Here is a 17,003-nt window from a genome sequence, read left to right as displayed (position 1 = left end):
AGCAGCGAGATGACCAGACCACACTGCGAAAAGGAAAACAGAGGAGAAGGGCACAACGCCATGAAGGAAAGAGAAGAAGAAAGGAGTCAAGTGGCACGACGCCATTAAGAAAACAACACCCAGAAAGGTGAGGAGAGGTGCGACAAGTCTGCACACCCACCAGAAGAGGAGGTGACATGCGCCACAACATCGAATACAAGGGCTTACAAGTCAAAGGGAACATCGGTAGCACTTGGCGAGGAACATGCCTCTACCTACAAGTCCTCTGACAACCCGTCGACTGCAGGAAGGAACAGGCTGGACTATTGGCAACACCCACCTTTGAGATTGAGCGGAAGCCTGGATGCGGAGAGCGCTCAGACGTCCGGCAGAAGGAAAACTGACCACTCCACACCAGCCCGTGGATATCCAATGGGCAAAGGCCTCAGGGACACCGGTGGCAGAGGGTCCCGGCACGAGAGATGGATCCGTTGCCGTCTACCCTGCACATCCCAGGAAGAAGGGGAACTTGTGCGCAAAGGAAAGAGTCAACAACCACCCTCCACGCGGAGCTACGGATGCATGGTAGTAATCTCATCGCCTCCTCCATTCATACCGGCTTGTGGAGTTGGAGCAACGCTGCAGAGAACACCCTGCCCAGCCGAAACCTGAAGAAGAGGGCCTCCGGGACATCTCGTGGCAGGAGAATACCCGTGAGAGGGGCGTCCCAGTGAGAGGGGTGCCTTTCAACCTCTCCTTCTTTTGCAATATGAAACCAATCTGCCTACAGCGTTGAAACCCGACGGACCAGTATAAGACAACCTCAATCAAGTCCACCATCTGGTTGTCCTATTCAGCGTCACTCCAAAATCACGATCTCAATGGACTGAAGAACACGCTGCCATGGCACAAGTCCAGAAGAGCAAGCCCACCGCGGACTAGGACGTCGAGACCAAGAGAATGAACGTTTCAGCTGAAGGTTTCTACCGTCGTCATCTAGCAAGCATCTGAAGAGACTCCTTCTAATGTTATGAGATTTGCATATTTTTGTATTTTTTCTCCCACCGGTTCGGACTTTGTTTGTCTCATCTTTTATTAAAGTTGGGGAGGAATGTAGTGTCCTGCTGGACACGGTCTAGTTGTTTCAAGGATGTAACCCACACTTTACACCCACCCACCACTGGTGTCACGAGTCACGTGACCCAGTTAATAAAGGAGGCCGGGCACTCGTGCTCGAGGCCAGTTTAGTAACCCTCTACCCTGTGTCCGTGTCTCCATGAGCGCCGTAATGCGGACCTAGGGCCCAACACCACAGCCCCCTCCCCCACTGCTCTCAGCCTCAGTTCGTCTCCGGCATCACCGCAGCATTTCCCTGTGGGGAACAGGCAAGAGTCATGGAGTCCGGCGTGGTTCAACGGCGTTCAGCTGCAACTGTCCTGAACAGGCACCCCCTACGCCTATGGGAGGGGTGCCCTTAGTAGCGCCACGGGACTGAGCCTATTCTGGGTCCAAGAAGGGGGTTGCTTGAATGAAGGGGTCAGGTGAAGTCATCGGGGTGCGCAGAAAAAAACCTGGTTGGATACATAAAACTGCGCCCCAGGGTTTCCAGCCTCTCTGTCCCCTCGCACCTCAGGCAACCTGCAGGGGCGCGTCGTTGAGGATCAAGTTTTCCGGTCGCCGGCTGTCGGTGTGTTACACGGTAGGTTGGAGGGGGCCTTTGTGTAGTCATTTGCGTATTGCGTCGCCCGCATAACACGGCTATTAGCCTCCTAAGTGCTGTGCCGGGGCGTTGGCCGACAGCAGCACTACCTCCCCAGTGCTGCGCACGTCCATTGGACGTCCATTCAGCACTAGTTCCAATGGACAGCGCAGCACTGGGGAGGGATATTTGCGCCACATCTAAGGTGTTAGTAATAATAATAATATGTTTTGAAATTTCCTGAGAATCGCAGTAAGAACATGAGGTGGGCGCGGTGGCAACTTTGATGGATTATGAGGCCACTGCAGAATGCGGGGCCACGCCCGTCTGCGGGGATGGCAGTAATGATGGCACTCGGTTTTTAAAAATGTTAAGGTCTCAATGGGGAACTTTAGTTGAGGCGGCACTAGATAATGAGGCCACTATGTGGGTGTGGAATCATATGCTTATGTAATAAGGCTGCTCCCGTAGGTCTGTCTGACTGAGTCAGCGTGTATGCTCCTGGCACCTTTGCAGAGTGACATGGGAAAGGAGAACTCGTGCAATGGTGCCTGTTGTGTCCTCGAGGGGTCCTGGGTCAGGGGCGTAGGACACAGTAGGGGCACACTAAGGGGCACACTCAGGGTTATACTTGAATAATCACACAGACACGGGGGTCTTGCTTACTGATCGCCACGCCGTCACCAACTGGCATACGTGCGTGCGTAGACCTCTTTTATTAGGCACGAGTCACATGACTCTAACACATTATGCCTGTTGCGTCACAGGCAAACACTACGTCCCTCCCCAACAAACATAACAACAAACACTGACAGGTATGGCTTCTGCTCCATTCCTAACTTATCAATCACAACTGGATACTACAATCAGCCAGCACATTTGTGAACAGTCTTACGTGAAATAGTCTCTCAGGCGACAGGAGGGCACTGGGTTCCACCACAGTTGGTGTTGTGATTGGCCTTGGTTCTGGGTCTCACGGATTCCGGCATCAGGTGTTGTTGCGCCTGGCCGGGGCTCGGGATTTCTGCAGCTACTCTCCTGCTCCTCACTCACCGCTCCGTCCCACTGAGTCAACCCAGGATCAGAGACTCTCGGCCTTCTGAAGGGGTGAACAGTTCCATTGAGCCGCTGGGCTGAGCATCTCCGCTATTTATGGAACAGGGGCTACTCTCACATCTCCTGGGAGAGGATGCAGACCCTTCGGATTGATACTTTTTGAAATGGGATATATTGCGGGTTACAGTTTCTCTACCTCGAGTGGCAATAACCCTGGTTCCTTTGATGTTGACTACAGTCCACAGCTCTTTTTCATAGAGCAGTCTGAATTTTCCACTAGTGATACGATTTCTAAACAACACAGCATCCCCTCTGGTGATATGGGGGGCTTTAGCCCTCCGCCGATGACTGACCTGATCCTGTGCCTTGCGGCGTCTTGCATCAACTTGACTGTCATCGGGTGTCACCTGCCGCCACTGGGGGTGATAAGGTATCGAGTTGGTGACAACTTGGCCCATGAAGAGATGCACTGGGGCTACACCCGTCGTGCTGTGGGGTGTTTGGCGGTAGCTCCTTAGAAACGTGAAGATAGCCAGCTAGAGGGACTGTCCTTTGTCATAGGCGATTTGAATTACCCTAGTGGAGTAGTGTGGCTCACTGGTTAGAGGCAGCAGACCCAGAAGCAGAGGACGGCGCGGGACCAGGGTTCAATTCGCGACGCATCAGGGTCGTGAACCAGGGTCAGTGGACTTGATAATTCTCGCCTCGGTGCCTACTCTAAATAGGGATCACACTCGGCAACTCTGGGCATTAGCTTGTCTCATCTCCACAACGGGCCCCCACAAACGCTGGGGATGCCTGGTTTCACCTTGGAGATACCCAGGAGGGAACATCTCACAGGGAAAGCCAGGACGGGTTCCCCAGCGGTCTATAGCGCCAGGACACCTCCGGGTAGCAGTGCGCTTTACAAGACACACACATTTACACATTTACATTCAATGTTCTCATGAACCTTTCCACTTCACCATTTGCTTGTGGCCATCTGGGTGTAATTCTACGATGTTGGATGCCAAGAGCACTTAGGTACGTAGCCAGTTCTTGCCCTTGAAAGGGCCGTTGTCAGTCCTTAGCTCACGCATCAGGCCATGTGCCGCCATGATTTTCTCAAGTTTGGGAATCACCTCCGTGGCACTAGGTGTTGATATGATTTCCACCTCGGGATACTTGGAGTGGTCATCAATGGCCACCATCGTGTGGCGGCCATCAGGGAGGCTGCCAAAGTCAAGACTAACGCATGACCATGGAGACTTCGGTCGGGGTTCCACAATGATCGGGCCGGTCGAGGGGCTTCTCCAGTCACTTGACACGAGGTGCAGGACAGGACCAGTTTGTCCATCAGGAGGAACCTCACCTTGGTTCTGAGTCGTGACTTGGTCTTGACCATGCCTTGGTGCCCAATATGAGCAAGTTGAACAACTTGGGCGGTTAATGACGAGGGGATTACCAGCCGGTGTCCTCTTAGCAGGCAGCCGGTATCGTCCTCATTGAGCTCATCTCTTACATGATATAGGCTGTCCATGACACGATGTGCTTCGGTGGTCAATATCTTCCACTCCTCCTTGGCCTTGTGCCAGTTTCCACTCTGCAGAGCTGTCTTGGCCCGTTGTAGGCGATCGTCCGCCTTGGTGGCTTCTGCCAGGCTCTCCATGGATAGCAGCAGGGGACATGCCTGAGCGGTAATGCACCGGTCATACTCTTCAGTGTCTGCCGCATCTTCCATTTCCTCCCTAGTGGTTGCTCGGGGATGTCGCGACAGGTAGTCAGCTGGTTTCCGAGAGCCAGGCTGGTACTCTACTTTGCAATTGTAGTTTTGGAGCTGAAGCATCCACTTCTCGATTCGCGGCCATGGCTTTGTGGAGGTCCCGGAGAAGAAGGCCACAAGTGGTTTATGATCCGTTGCTACCACGAAGGGTTTTCCATAGACGTATGAGTGAAAGTGACGGCACCCCCAATGTATGGCGATCGCCTCCTTCCCGATTTGGGAGTATCTCTGCTCCGTCTCGGTGAGTGATCGGCTGTCGAAGGCCACGGGGCCCAGTCCTCATCCTGGTGCTGTCTTTGCATCAGCACAGCCCCTAGACCCTTGGGACCAGCGTCCACTGCCACGAGTGTCAGCTTTCTTTGGTCGAAGAAGGCAAGTGTGGTGGCCTCTTTGATCTCCAGGAATGCTTTGACCTGTTCGGGCCCCATTTCCAGGGAGTGGAGTCTTTGGTGAGCTAACTTAATGGCAGGGTCCGGTTGGCAAGGTCACGGATGAACCTCCCACAGTAGTTCACCATACCGAGGAAGCTCCGGACCTCGGTGACGGGGGTGGGGGCAACAGCGTCTTTAATGTCTTTCACCTTCTCCGGGTCAGGGTTGACTCCGTCGGTCGAGAATGTATATACCTGAAAAACTGGAGCTTGCGCTTTAAGAATTCGCACTTTTCTCGATAAAGAGTGAGCCCCGCATCTCGTAGGCTCCAAAGTACTTGAGTTAATCGGTTGTTGTGCTCCGGGATGGTCTTCACATGTATCATGATGTTGTCGCTGACATTAATTATGCCAGGGATGTCCGTGATGAGTTCCTGTATTATGTTTTGGAATGCTTCAGCCGCACTGGACACCCCAAAGCTCAGTTGGGTATATCTTCGCAGGCCCATGTGTGTTGAGAAGGTTGTAATGTTGCGGGAGGCCTCGTCTATCACCAGCTGATGGTAGCCGGAACGCAAATCTAACTTGGAGAACCAACACGCTCGGGCCATCTCTCCTATGAGGTCATCTATGTTGGGGGTGATGTGGTGCTCCCTCTTAATAGCGACTTTGGGCAGCTGCATGTCCACACAGATCCTCACTGCACCGGGCTGTTTGGGCTTCCGAATGACCAAAATCAGAGAAACCCATGGAGTGGGGCTGGTTACTTTCTCAATTATTCCAGCAGCCTCCAGCTTCTGGAGCTCTTCCTCAACCAGGGGTCTCAGGTGGAAAGCTATTCGCCGATGCCTCAAAGCCACCGGTTGGACAGTGGGGTCAATATGGAGATAGATTTCTTTGCCCCTGAATTACCCGATCCCTTTGAAGACTACCGAGAATTCTGTTAATAGGTGTCGGATCGACTCCTGGTGGACTCCGAAGGCGAATGTCACTACTCCAAGGTCTTCTTCTGCTCTGCACCCTAGCAGCATGCCTTGTCCATCTTCGGTTACAAAAACGTTGGTTGTGATGGACTGCACAACGTGTGTGATGGACGTTCTGAACTTGCCTTGTATTCTCAGGGGTGTGTCCTGACCATATGCAAAAACGTTGATGGCTGAGGGATGAAGCACTGGCAGTGGATTCATGGTTTGATGGAGGGCCGAGGCCATGATGTTAAGGGTGGCACCATGACGTCTTGGGAGCCGACCCCGACACTGTACTGGGGTAGGCGTCGTGCCTTTCGGATGGTGGTGCCTATCATGTGCACTTTGTGCACTACCCGCTCTTCGTCCTCATCATTGTCCATGTTGCTTTGCTCTCTGTCCCCTTCTGGCACAGCGTTGACCACTTGCCAGGGCTTGCAATACTTCTTGGATCTGCAGACTTTCTCAAAGTGGTTATAGAGTCCACACCCCGAACATCTCTTGCCCTTGGTGGGACACTCCGCCACTGGATGGGGTGACACCCCACAGTACCCACATGATTTGGATTGTCCGGGAGTTGACGTTCTGAGTCCCTAATTGACCCACCTCGTCGGGGGTTCGTCATCACAGCGTTCACTGATTCGGCTTTTACAGGTGCTTGGAGGGCCACTTTCAGGTGCGCAGCCCGTGCTTTTGACAGTTCCTTGGTGCGCCCTAGGGTTAGTATGTCATTGCGAGATTTTCCCGACTCCTCCAATATTTGCTACCGGAGCTTGGCAGTTGCGCAGCCTTGGATGACTTGACTTCGGATTTCCTCAGTAGGGTCAGCAAAACCGCATGTGGACGCCAGGTTCTTGAGCCGGGCATGATACGAGTCCAGCGACTCTTCGGGTAACTGCCTCGCCTGCCGGAATATGAATCTTTCATAGTCTTGGTTGGCCATTGGTTCGAAGTGTCCATTGAGGGCATTGATCAGTGTGTGGTGGTTCTTTGGTGAGACTTCCGCAAGAGTCTTTGCGATGTTATGGATGTCCTTACCCCCTAGGTGGAGTAGCATGGCCCTTTTCTGGTCCTTGTGGACCTTTGTGGCTTCAAAGAAAATGAGTAGGCGATCCACCCAATCCTTCCATTTGGGTGCGAGAGATGAGGGTGATCCCTCCACTAGGAAAGGCTCTATTGGGGGTATCGTGGACATGTTGGGCGGCTGGACGGGTGTGTCTGCCACTGCAGATGAGTCCTTCGCCGCTCTTCTGACTCTTCCTGACCTGCGCCTCACTAGGGCCTCGCCTGTTCCGGGCATGTGGCGGTCGTTCCCTGCAGGGTCTGTTCAGAGGGTTGTCAGCTCTGCCCTCTGCGACGGGCCTTCTGGGGACTGCCTTCGTGGGTGCTGCTGTAGCGGCTTGACTGTGCCAATGCTTGTTGATTTTTTAAAAAGATTTTTCTATGCTTGCATGTGGCTATGCTTGTTTGATTGTCCCTTCTTTTCTGTGTACCCTTGAGTAAATGGTGGCTGCAGGTATTGTGGTGCTGAGGGAGGCACAGGGCACGTGCTATTACTTTGTGCTATAGAATTTGGTGAGTTCTTCCACTCTCCCATGCGTGCCTCCAGTCCTGTGATGGGGGGTCTTCTATTCCCCTGTTCTTGCCCACCTGTTGTAGAGGGGCCTGTGACCCCAGCAGGACACACTGATGTACTCCCCGGGGCTTGAAAGTGTAGGACAGGCACTCGGAGCTTCAAGCACCTCCCAGCCCTCACGGAACGTCCGCTGTGTATCACGAACCTCCATGGCGGGGGACCACGTGGCCTGCAGGCCGATGCACAGCCGACAGGATTCCTTTCTTCAGGGATCCAATGCGCGTCTCACCTCAGAGGCGCACATGTGCCGCCGGGTCGCTCCGCGGATGCACCGGCCTCCGTTCACACCCCCGCAGTCACTGCTGAGGAGGGGCACAGCGCGTTGCACGCTGGGGCACGAGCGCCGCAAGCCAATGGTAGTGCTCGTGGCCGCCTCACCACTGGATGACACGCGGCGAGGGCACGCCCACCCTCGTCGCCAGCTATTGTGTCCTCGAGGGGTCCTGGGCCAGGGGTGAAGGACACAGTAGGGGCACGCTAAGGGGCACACTCAGGGTTATACTTGAATAATCACACGGACACAGGGGTCTTGCTTACTGGTCATCACACCGTCACCAACTGGCGTACGTGCATACGTAGACCTCTTTTATTAGGCACGAGTCACATGACTCTTACGCTTTATGCCTGCTGCATCACAGGCAAACACTACAGTGCCTGTTGCCTCATATATGCAATCTCTCCTTTTGAGCGCGATGATAATTACAGTCCAGGCTAAGGAGAACTTGTGCAGTTGGTGCCTGTTGACTTGTATATGTACTCTCTCCTTTTGAGCATGGGGATAATTACGGCCCAGGCTAAGGAGAACTCAGGCAGATTGGGCCAGTTGCCTTTTATATGCAAACTCTCTTTTTGGGCATGGCAATAATAATGGCCCAGGCTGCTCACGTACATGGAGGGGACTACATTTAGGAGACATTTTGCAAACACAATACTTGCAGCCCGGGTCGCTGTTGATGGAGCGAGCTTCAGAAATAATTTTATACTGACTCGTGAAGTCTATTCCCTGTAACATGAACTAATCTATTAATGAATTGTTGCATGATTTGTTTGATTAATTCAATCTAGTATAAGATTGCACCACACACTTGAACACGCGGGAACTAATGACATGTGCTCTTGTTGCATTTGCGAGTCTGTTTTGTAACACATAATTAATATTGTTTTGTTTGTCATGTTCATCCTATTGACTTTGTCATTATTAATATGCGGCTGATCATTTATGGCATGTGCTTTATTATATGTGCTTACATGTTTGTCCTATGTTGTGATTGTCCGTCTGTGTATCATTTAATCATCTTTATACTCTTTCAGAAATATAAAGCTGGACTTTATGAAGAATGGTAGATATTTTATGTGCTGCTTTATTTGTTTGCTTCTGCTAGATGTCATTTATTAATGGGTTAATTATTAGCAATGGTCGGGTGGGTAACAGAAGGGTTTATTTTACCTAAATTAATATTTCTTTTGTGTTTGTTTAAATACTAGCCCGAGAGAGAGGTTTGAGGCCTAGTATTGGTTCTGAAGAATATTGGTTGGCCTGTACGTGAGCAGAGTCGGAACCAAGCGCAGTCATATTGGAACTTTTCCATGGAGAGCTATACTTTTGAAAGGACTGTGGCTCAGACAAAAGAGACTTGTACACGGACTGCTCTGAATGTTCTTTTTACAAGGTCAAGGAAGTGACAGAGACGATTTTGCCGAGCTCTGGAGGAAATCAGAGAAACAACTTTTAAAATTGTTGCAAACGCTTGGAAGCCGGTGTCACTCCATGTCAATGAACAATAATGTGGTGACGTTCTCTCTCTGGAAGAGGTGGTTTTGGTGGTCTGACAGTCAGCAACCAATCAGGGTGCTGAAGTTTACTAAAATATTACATTTAGTTAGATTAGCGAGCAGGAAAGGTATAAAAAATGGGCCTCTTGAGGGGAACGGGGCTGACTGTTTTCTGAGGGCGAAGTGCTGTCCGATTTCCAATGGACATGTAAGGTTTCAACTGTTTCTTAAAACTATTTTCCTTTTCAGGTCAGAAAGCTAGCTTAGGGAATAGGGTTAATGTTTTCTTAAATTCATTATTTAATGCAATGTTGAACTGTCGGATCTTTGAGCCAATGATTAATGAATTAAACTGATTTAATAAAATTAAATGTTTGATATTAATAAAGAGCTAATAAAGTTTTATGCAAATTGAATATTATAAAAATAAACTTTTAAAATGACAAGCTGGTCTTGTTTATTGTAGAGAGTTTAAACAACATATTAGATCCATTTGCCTCATGATTCAGCTGCTCTGTTATTCTTATGGGCCTGGTATTGATTGGTAAGTTTGGTGGTAGATAGTGACTTCATTTATGCAGAAGTTTAGTAGGAGCGCTGGATCAGTTTTTGGGAGCATTCGTACCGTTATATGTTGTTTTTGACATGTATGTTACATGTATGATTTATATGTTGGTATATACATAGGATCAAAGTTTAACATATGTTGAGTTTTTGATTTTGTCAGATTGTTATATGTAGTCGTAAGGATTTTTTCCAGCAGTGTGAAAAATTCCTGGTTATTTGCCGGCAAAGGGTAGTGTGACTAGAAGAGTTACACAGTGCATTTGTTCTGTTTCAAAATTGTGGTATAGAATATATCACGTGTTGTGGACGTACAACACAAGTTTAGGGACATTAGATGTGTATGGTTGAATGTTATAGTGAGGATTGCCTATGAAATCGTAGCATTAAGTATAGGGACTTGTTGCCCGTTTGAAAACTTTTGTGAAAAGAGTAATAGGATTTATCCAAGCTTGAGTGAAGGGTGAGATAGCGTTGCCTATTCTTATTAACGCTTGATGTTTTCTGTGGTTGGTTCAAGTCCTGCCAAGATTTCGTGTGCGAATGATCAGGGTTTTCGTATGTATGCATGAATAAATGATCGTATAGAAATAGCGTTGTCTATTTTATGCGAAGAGTGAGTTCTGAATGACTGTAAAAACTATCACTTTGTTAGCGAAACAGACAAGTGGTTTGTTTATTTGTAGTTACTAATTAAAATTCATTGGAAAGTTTTGCTTAAAATGGCGCTGTGAAAAAGTTTTGTGAAGGAGGGGTGAGTTTACGGAGTAACACGCAGAGAAGCTGCAGCGGCAGCATATGTCATTTTGGTTCGCCCTGCGATTGGTTAATATACGTCACAGAAAGCGCACTGATTGGCTCACGTGACAGTGACGAGCTGGTACCAGATTGGTCAGTTCTGAATACTGTATTTCTATTGGAGGAGCAAGGTGGTGACGTGGCTTAACCTGATTGGTTTGTTGGTGTCTTTCGCGCACGGATTGGTTAGAATAGCGGAACACCAGGAAAACATTTCCGAAGCTTACGGAACAACGATTTTTGACTTAAAATCATGAGTTTTTGGAATGATAATGAGAAAAAGAAGCCTTCATGGTTTCTGAAGGTGAAAAATTATTTTAAACCTGACAAGAAAATTGAAACGCGTGGTGGTAAACTACTTCATAAGTATAAAAACACCTGCAGCCTATATGGAAGGCGAATATGGCTATCATACTGTAATTTGGTTTGATAATTGGATGCATTATACCAGTAATGATGACGTATTAGCTTTGCCAGAAGATGGGTCATTTAATATGAAAGTTTTGAGAAACCTGAGAGGAAAAATGATGGATCTTGTGCCGAAGCCAAGACCTACACAATTTGAGGCATTGGTTGAATGGGAGGTTGAGATGATGGAACTTGAGCGTGAAAGCAAATGCCTGGCACCTAGAAATTCAAAATATATTTTAAATAGAGAAACGCATGAAGATAAAGTGAGACTCTGGAGAAAGGCAGATATGTATGATGGTCTGTATCCAGTGAGAATAATGATTACTGAAGATTTAGAACAAAAGACAGCTGGAAGGAGAATTGATGAGGAATTAGATGATGCAGTTTTAGATGACATATATGCTACTAAACGCAAACCGCCCCCTTATCAAGCAGGTTCTCAATCTACCCCGAGAGTTTCTACAGGAACTTCTCCAAGTGCACCTCCTAGAGAAGCTGAAGAAGGTTCTCCCAGATTTTTGAAACTGCCTGAAAGAGTAGGGTCAGTAAATAATTGTAGCACACCTAGAGAAAATAGATTCCAGCAACAGGAAAATAGCTTTGTGAAAAATCTTTTTTTTTTTTTTAAACCTTTTTTTATTGATAACACAAGCAGCTGATAGTTAATAAAAAAAGAAAAACAAAAGGAAAAGTATAAACAAGAATACATTTGATCAGTACATATTACGTCTTGAACTTCTTCCTAATAAATACAGAGAGTAATACATAAAAAGAAAAGAAAAAGAAAAAAAGACATCAAATAATCAACGCAAATTCATATATCATCTAAGAAAAAGATAATAGGATATCGAGGTAAGCATAACCCTTAATTAAATCAATTCATATTTGAACGAGTAAAAAGACATCCCCATATTCTATCTATTTTCTTAAGTGCTTTATCACCCCTTTTCCTAGCTAAAGATAATTCCATATCAAATATCTCCTTCACCAAAAACCACCATTCAATCTTTGTGAAAAATCAAGAGAGAATACCTGCTGACATTCCAGAAATTTCTAGTTATAATAAAGCAAAGGAAGAGTTAATTCAACAATTGACAAAAGGCATGGAAGCAGTGACAGTACCAGTAACTATTGGTCCTGTTGTACTGGTTTTTGATCAAGAAGATAATAGACATTCAGCTTTGACAGTTCCATTAAATGCAGAAATTCAAAAAGTTGCTGAGAAATTTTATTCGGAACTTACAGAGATTCATAGAGAAAAATCTATGATGGCAAATTTAACATTAAATGGAAGTTTGTCAGGTTCGCAAACACCATCAGTGGCAGATTCAGAATCAGGTCTGTCAGAGAAAAGTTTAAATAGGATAGAAGTATCTCAAAATGGATTGAGCCCTGAAGCTCCTGATTATAAAAAGCTTGATGTTGCTAAATTTAAAGCTGACCTGGAGGAATTAATCATTGGCACAATTGGTACTGACAATTTGAAATTGTATCAGGATGATGAATTGCTGTTTATCTGTAAAAGTATTCAGTGGAAAACTAAAAACAGGTATGAACAAATGGAAGAAATGGCTGCTGAATTACAAATTGATTTGAGTAAACAGAAACATTTGCAGAAACATTACAGAGTGGATTTCTCTGAAAGAGACATTGACAATCTAAATGCTGCTGGAAGAATGACACATATAAGAGAATTAATAAGTTTTCTCAGAAAATTAGGTGAATTAGGTAAATGGAGAATAAAATGATCAAAGAAAGAACAGGATTAAAGACTAAGAAACTTGGTAGTTTCTGAATTTCCAATGAGGGAAATAGCTGGAGGAGGGTATGTGCATGTTCCTTGGTCTAGACAGGATATTCTCCTGTTTACTAATGATTTTCCACGCTTGAGAGAGAAGCCAGTTGAGTGGTACCGACAGGTAGATAGATTTATAAAGGTGTCAAAAGTTCTGTGGATTGATCTAGATGGATTCTTTGACATTGTTGTTCCATCAGATCTTTGGACAGAATGTAAAATTTCTGTGGATTGGCCAAAAGAAGAACCTCCTCGAGACCCGGTTACAGGTGCCCCAGCAAAAGATGTCATGGACATTTATAATTAAGTAATTTACTGGTTGAAAGGGAAAATTCCCCCGAAAGAAGTGGATTAGGTTAAAATTGACAGAACAAACCAGGAACCAAAAGAATCAGTTCATTCATTTTATGAAAGGTTACTGTTAGTCTTTAAACAGTACAGTGGCTATGAAAAATTAAGTGAAAAAGACATGAGCCACTTTATATACAGATTTGTATATGGCCTGAGACCTGAAATTGGTGACATGATTAGAAATGGAATTGTCTGCTGGCAAGCACTTTCAGTTGATGACATTTTGAGAAAGGCAAAATATTGCAGCGATGAGATAGATGCAAAACAAAAGAATCTCAAGGAAAAAGCGATGTGAGCACAAGTGAAGGTAGCAGAGCAGCAACAACAAAAGTTAGCTTCTATGCAGCAGCAGAGTCAGGGAAAGTTCAAGAATAATTTTAATAATAATAAGCCAAAATTTAATGTGAATGTTGAAGAGCTGAAAGAAAAGCTCCCATGTTTTAATTGCGGAGAAATTGGACACTGGAAACGCAAGTGTAAAAACCCGCCCAAAAATTTTAAAAATAATTCATTAAATCCACATGTGCATTGTGAGTTAAATCTGCAGCAACAGCAACAACTACAGCAGCAGTTAAATGAGTTAAGTCAGCAGCGACAGCTACAGCGACAGGTAGCGAATCAGCAGAGCCAGATACAGCAAAGCCAGTTTCAGCAGAACCAGGTACAGCAGAGTCAAATTCAGCAGAGTCAGGTACCTCAAGCACCATTCCCTAATAGTGCTAACACACAGATATTTTCTCCCAAAACAGGTTTCTGTGGAGGTAATTTGGTAAATAATGTGTCAAAAATTAATCTGTCAAATGCTTCTCAATTTTGGTTAAAAGACAAAGAAGAGAGTTATTCTTCAGAAGATTACTCATGACGGTGCCTGAGAGAGGAAGAAGAGTGTGTGCTTGGACCCACTCTTGAGGTAGATCAGTCTGGTCCATTTGTGAATGGTAAAGTAAACGATGTTGATGTTACCTTCCTTGTGGATACAGGTGCTACCCGTTCTACTGTTAGATCAGCAGAAATAGAAAATCTTCCTCTCTCTGGGAAGTCCATCCAAGTTGTAGGTGTAGCTAATCAGCAAATTAAAACAAGTTTGACAGAACCAGTAAAGGTGGAAATAGGGAACTACAAAGATAAACACAGATTTCTGGTTTGTGACAGCAGTCCTGTGAATCTGTTGGCTCGTGATATATTGTGTAAAATGAATTGCAGAATATATTGCTCACCAGATGGCATTGAAATGCAAACAGCAGAAGAAGATGGGCTTTATAAATTGACTATGCTAATGGTTGATGAGGAGAAAACATCACTATTTCCTGTGTTCGATAAAAATGATTTGCCAGAAGAGCTCAAAAAGCCAGTTAATCCAACAATTTGGGATCTAACAGGAAATGATATGGGTCTTATGAAAAATATAGATCCAGTAAAAATCACTGTTAAGCAAGGAATGGAATTTCCAAATGTTCCTCAATATAAAATGAAAGGTGAAACAATTTAGGGTGTCATTCCTGTGATTGAAAAATGTATAAGTCAAGGTGTGCTAAAAGAAATTGAGAGCAGCCCATGTAATTCACCGATTATGGGTATTAAAAAGCCAAACGGAACATACAGAATTGTTCAGGACCTGAGAAAAATTAACCAGATTGTTGTTCCATGTTGCCCAATTGTTCCAAACACTGCAGTAATTATTTACCAGATTCCGCATGATGCAGAATGGTACACTGTCATTGACCTGTGCAATGCCTTCTTTACAGTTTCATTACATCCAGAAAGCCAGCAAATTTTCCCTTTCAGGTTCCAAAATAGGATCCTAGCATGGTGTCGTATCCCTCAAAGGTATGCTGAGAGTCCATCTATCTTTAATCAGTTGTTAAAGAAATCCCTGGAAGATCTAATATTGCCTGGTAATTCCACACTGGTACAGTACATTGACGATTTGCTTGTGGCAGCTAAAACACGAGAAAATTGTGTTACTGATACCATTAAATCGTTTAGCAGATAAGGGACATAAAGTGTCACCTGCGAAATTGCAGTTTTGTAAACAAGAAGTAAAGTATCTTGGTCACAGAATTGCAAAGGGAACAAGAAAAGTGACAATTGAAAGGATTAAAATGATTCGAGCAATTAAACCACCGACAACACAAAGACAGGTGAGAATGTTTCTGGGAATGGTTGGTTACTGTCAGCAATGGATTAGTGGGTTTTCAATAATTGCAAAACCACTTCAGAGACTAACAAAAGCAGACATAAAAGATCCAATCAGTTTGTCAAAAATTGAACTGGAAGCTTTTGAACAATTAAAAAGGAGCTTGTGTGAAGCTCCCGCCCTGGGTATGCCAGACTATGAAAAGGAATTTGAACTCTACTGCAGTGAAAGAGAAGGTTGTGCATTGTCTGTGTTGATTCAGAGGCATGGTAAGTTGAGAAAACCAATTGCATATTTCTCAGCTGTTTTAGATCCTGTTGCAAAAGCTTTGCCAGGTTGCTTAAAAGCAGTGGCTGCAACAAGTGTAAGTCTTGAACAAAGTGAGGGTATCATTATGGGATTTCCTGTAAAGGTATATGTACCTCATTCAGTTGAAATTCTTCTTACCAGAAGTAGGACTCAACATTTAACAAGTAGCAGACTGACAAAATATGAGAAAACAATTCTGGGATCAGATAATGTTTCTATTGCAAGGTGCGTAAACCTGAATCCTTCCACATTGTTGCCAGATGGAGTCTTTACTGAGGTAAATAATGAAAATGACATTGATCATGAATGTCTGGATGTTGTAGATTACTGCACAAAACCACGACAGGACATAAAAGATGTTCCTTTACCTGAATCAGACATAGTCTACTTTGTGGATGGGTCTTGTTTGAGAAATGATGAAGGGATTCTGAGAGCAGCATACTCAGTGTGCACAGTTTCAGATGTTGTTGAAGGTTCACCTTTGGATGGAATTCGTTCTGCTCAAATTGTAGAGTTAATTGGTCTGATTTGAGCATGTGAAAAAGCAGCTGGCAAAAGAGTAACCATAGTGACTGATAGTCAATATGGTTATGGTGTAGTTCATGACTATGGACAGCTATGGTCTCAAAGAGGTTATTTAACCTCTGCAGGTACACCAATCAGGAATGCAAAATTGATCAAGAGATTGATTGATGGCATTCAGTTACCAGAGCAAATTGCTGTAGTCAAATGTGCAGCTCACAAGAAAGGGGATGATTACATCACCAAAGGGAATGCGTATGCAGACGAGATTGCAAAGTACTGTGCCAAAAACTATTATTCAATCAATCGGGAAAAAGACAAAAGTCACACAATGATTTCTCTCATGCTAATTTCTGTAGTTGAAACATGGCAGGAAGTAAAAGATTTACAAGATGAGGCAGAGAAAAACACATGGTTAAAAAATGAATGCAGGCAAAGAGAAGAAGATGGAATTTGGGTTTACAAAGATGGAAGGCCTGTAATGCCAGACTGCATGATTGTAGACATGGCACGAATGTACCATGGTCCAGGACATTTAGGGAGAGATTCCATGATTAGATTATTCAGAGAAACATGGTTCAATACGAAATTTAGAATCATTGCAGAATCACTTTGCCAAAGATGTTTGACCTGCCAACAGATGAATCCTAACAGGAAGACTGTTGTAAGTTTGGGAACCATAGGACGGGAGGGTGGTCCTTTTACCAGATTACAAATGGATTTCATTGAGATGCCGTTGCACAACAGACTGAAATATGTATTGGTATTTGTTTGTCTGTTTTCAAGATGGGTGGAAGCTTTCCCAACATGTCATAATGACTCAGTCACTGTGGCAAAATTGCTTCTTAGGGAGATCATACCTAGGTACGGTTTTCC

Source organism: Lissotriton vulgaris, chromosome 8 (assembly GCF_964263255.1).
Source record: "Lissotriton vulgaris chromosome 8, aLisVul1.2, whole genome shotgun sequence".
In the NCBI taxonomy this organism is placed as follows: Eukaryota; Metazoa; Chordata; class Amphibia; order Caudata; family Salamandridae; genus Lissotriton; species Lissotriton vulgaris.
Note: the sequence above shows the minus strand (reverse complement) of the source record.